We start from the raw sequence: 4489 nt of genomic DNA on the forward strand, positions 1-4489 counted from the left end.
GACAAACTTTAATTTATCCATAATCCAATCATTGAAAGTAACATTATATGTAAGTGGTAATGTTGCATGAAAAGCTGTTGTATGTGTGTGTGCCATGTTATTCTAGATGTGTGAAATGTGTGTTTGTACCAAATTACCAAACCGAGAAAGAAAGTGCAGCAGAGTGGGACATAGAGGGAAAAAAGAAAAAAAAAGGGGAAAGGGAGTGAGGTGGGGGGGAGGGAGATAATTCTAAACATGATAGAAAAAGAAATAGAGAAAGTAAAAAAAAGAGAGAGAAAGGCAATCACCAGTGTGAGCCTATAACTTACCGAGACTAGCAGAGCAAGAATTATTAATACATTAATATATGCCGAGAATATTTTATGAAACTATATCTAATCTAATCACCAAGTGTTTATGTAACTATATCTAACCTAATCACCAGTTAGTAAAAAAGAAAGAGAGGAAAAGAAAGTAAATTTTGTACTCATCCTTTTTTAGAAGAGCCAGGGCGTGATGTTGGAGTCGCGGTACAGTTGTCCGTTCACGTACAGCTTGTCCACGGTGATGACAGCACGAGATCCCTCCGTCATGAACCTCCTCCGGACCGGGAAGAGGACTCGGCGACGGTCCAGGATCTCCCGGGGGAACTGGTCGTTCACGGAGAACGGCAATCCGCGTAGCTGTGGCCCCCTTCTTCTCACAAGCTCTTTGTCTTTATAGTGTTCGAATTTAGCAACAATGGGCCTGGGTCTCTGGGCTTCGGGTCTTCTTCCTCCTAGGCGATGGACGCGGTGAAACGTGATGGAGTTCGCCAGGTCATCTGGAAGCTTCAGGTGGTTCCGGATGAAATCCTGGACGGATTGTTCAGGATCTTCATCAGGTTTTTCCGGGATCCCCGAGAACACCAAGTTGTCCCTCATGGAACGAGCTTGAAGGTCTAAAACGGCCTCCTTTAAAGATTTATTTTCATTTTGGAGTCGGCTAAAACCCTCTGACATGGATTTCATCGACTTCTTCAGATTGGTGTTTTCAGCCATCAATTTTTCCACCTGCTGGTTACCGTATTCCACAGCTTCTCTTAATGACTGGAATTCCTTGTGCAGGACTTCCACCAGGGATAAACGGGAGTCATGGGAGGCCAAGCGGGTGTCAATGGACCTCAGAATGTCCTCGGTGTTATTTCCTGGAGGAGAAATTGCTCCAGGGGAATCCTCAGGACGGCAACGCTTCGGCGTGGAGGAAGCGCCGGAGGACGCGCCCCCAGACTTCTTCACCATGACAAATCTCTCAAAATACTCGTCTATAGATGCGTCTAAAGATTCGCTTTGCTCCAGGTTGGGTTCGGAATTATATAATCTAACTATAAACTACCCTTTCGTTATTTTAAACTGAGAATATAATCGTTTTTAAAGCATTTATTGAAAACGAAAGTATTACCTCGCCATGTTGGATTCTGCTACCTGTTCTCGCGATACTACCACATCTCGTGGTGCGTTCGCTGCTGCTGGGAATCCCCTTTTTATGTATGTAATTTCTAATTAAAATGAGATCTAAAACATTACAATTGTATTCTAATTTAATCCAGATTTAACATTCACATAATGAAAAGCACAAGGAAACAGTTATAAGAAAAAAACAGATATCTTTTCAGGTGGTTCAGTAAAACTGTACAGGAAGCAAATTGTCACATCTTGGGAGAGAAAGCTCAAGGTTACAATAAAGTCAGTGGGTCATACAGTTGAAAATTGGTGTTGTAAACAAATCTTAAATTCTTGATATTATATATAATCTAAATTTGTTACAAGCATCGTCTTCACAGAATGAAGACGACGGTTTAGGCTCCATGTGGAAGTCTGCGTAAGGAATGTCAAAACACTGCAGCAGAGAGGAGGACACAAAACCTTGGAGCAGACTGACGATTCACCTGTAAACAGTCAACCGTTAACTACACTTGCAACAATGAATAATTCATTGACATAATATATGCATGTATATATGAACTCCTCACAAAATGACTGAGTCCTGTTTTCGGCCCTCCTTTTTCTTCATTTCCTCCTTTCATGATGCGAGTGTGGCCCATAGCCATAGTTTTTGTCTAACCACACGTGCTGCAGTGTAATATCTGCCTTCGGCTCTTTGGTGGTTTTGCTCCTGCAGCAGCTGCTTCAGATGCGTTGCTTTTCCTGCAGGCTGTGGTCCTGGACACGCTTAGGAGAAGGTGCTGCACAAGGAGCAGGGTGGGGTGAGACAGACTGAGGTTGTGCGCAGAAACAGGATGCTATCAAGGAGAGGATGTGAGCAGAAGGTAATCAGATGACAAATGATTATTCAGGACGTGCAGCTGGCACTTGAAGCATTCAGGTAGTTGACTACAACCACCATTTAATTCTTACCTACATTTTTGTTTTCCTCATCCAGCGCAGTTGTTTATCGTGTTGTCAACTCTTGACTGTGATTCAGATGACGTGTAGATTTTGGCCACAAGGGGACATAATAGACTCATTCAGTAAGATGGGATAACTACTGTACTTACAGAAGGGCTGACAAATGAGTTATTTTTGTTTTAGGGAGATAGAGCCACCCGTGTATTTTGTTATTTCTTTCTCGTTTTACATAAAATGTTGTTTTTAATCTTTTTAAAAGCAGAATTTAACCCATTACTTTTCTTATTTATTAATGTACTACATATGATTATACTATACATCCTGTATCAATAATTGTCTCGTGCAAGTTATAGCTCGACTTCGATGTTTAAGTTACAAATTAGTTGTGTAGAGTGTGCAATTTATTTTGTGAAACGTATTTAGAGGCCTAAGTGGTCAATTCTGAGTCCCCATGTGTCTTTTTCTTAGTGATAAACGTACGCACACAGGCACATGTTCACACAAAACATGTGAAAGAAGTGTTAACAAAGTTTCACTCTTCAAAAACTGATTTCTGTATCCTAACAGAGTGAAATGATATCTGCCGGTCTGTGAGACGGTCACAGCACTCTAGAGCGGTGTTTCCCAACCCTGGTCCTCGAGTCCCACTGTCCTGCATGTTTTAGATGTTACCCTGCTTCAGCACACCGTGATACAAGTGGCTGTGTCATCAACACAAGTGTCAAGACCTTGATGACAAGCTAATTAGGACCATTAATTAGAATCAGGTGTGATGAAGGGAAACATCTAAAACATGCAGGACAGTGGGCCTTGAGGACCAGGGTTGGGAAACACTGCTCTAGAGTTACTAGAGTGAAAGCACAATTTTAGCACTTTTCACACACTGCAATTTTCATAAAATCTCCATAAATTATACGTCAGTGGGGCACCACTTCTGGTAGCAATCTGCAATACCATATTCACTAAAGTCACGAAAAAGTACCGGTACATCTACATAGACGAATGAGATTTGGCCAAAATCAATGACAAATCCAGCCCTCTTTGGAGTCCTATTAATGGGCCATGTGTTCTTGTAGAGATTTCATTTAAACTTCAAACTTGAAGCTTTATTTAGATGGGATTTACAGTCTTTGAAGATGTGCATTTCAAGTTTTATGATACGTTTTGAAATATTAACTGCCTTTCCACTGATTCACACACAACTAACTAAATCTCCAAGATATAAACCATACAAATCTTGTGCAGCAGTGATCTGCCTGCTTTCATTTTGTGATGTGGATAGATACAAGAATGGGCAGTAGCATTGGCATCTCTTTAGAATTATGAATAATTGAATAAAATACTTTTTACAATGTCTTTGATTGTATATGATAAAGTGTTTGAAATTACGTGTAGTATCATGAAGAAAAAGAGACATTTGCCAATATTGAATACAACAACAAAACCAGGCAGTTCTTGGAGTACTTGTATTGGAATCAGCTAATTAAAAAAAAAAAAGAAAATGTATATAACCCAAAAAATTATGCACGGAAAAGAAAAATCGTTCAGGACTTGAAGGCTCCACTAAAAGTCCTGTATGTGTACACAAGGACATGTCTTCCCTTACGTCTGGTTGATCTTATGCAATCAGTCAGACTGTGTTTAGAAAGTGCATTCTTGTCTGTATTCACATGTTTAACTTACAGTTGCACAATTTTAGGCCAAAACAAATCCACAGGAAAGCTTCCTGTTAAGTGGATTTCTCATGAAGAGATGTTTTTAAAGTACAAAATCTCTGCCTTTTGTTTCCTCAGGCTTCCGAGTTGCAGTAGACGGGTAGTAAACTGAAAATGTAAATTTCCATTGTCTCTTTGTAAGATGTGTCTTATTATTCACCCCAATTTTAAAAGAGTTGGGCTGAGCATTCAACTTCCATTTTATTTTCCAACTGGAAGTTTTGCTTCCAGGGTTCCTGACAGCAAAATAATTAGGATGAGAAGTTACGATGCCACATGACGTCTTTGTCCCTCTCTAAAACACTAGACTCTCCAGGCTGTGGCACGCTTAATTCAGTCAACGTACAATTAATCTAAAAAAATATACTGTATCTAAACTTTCAAAAGTAAATGTTGAACAGATAA

The sequence above is a fragment of the Cololabis saira genome, chromosome 10 (genome assembly GCF_033807715.1).
Source record: "Cololabis saira isolate AMF1-May2022 chromosome 10, fColSai1.1, whole genome shotgun sequence".
In the NCBI taxonomy this organism is placed as follows: domain Eukaryota; kingdom Metazoa; phylum Chordata; class Actinopteri; order Beloniformes; family Belonidae; genus Cololabis; species Cololabis saira.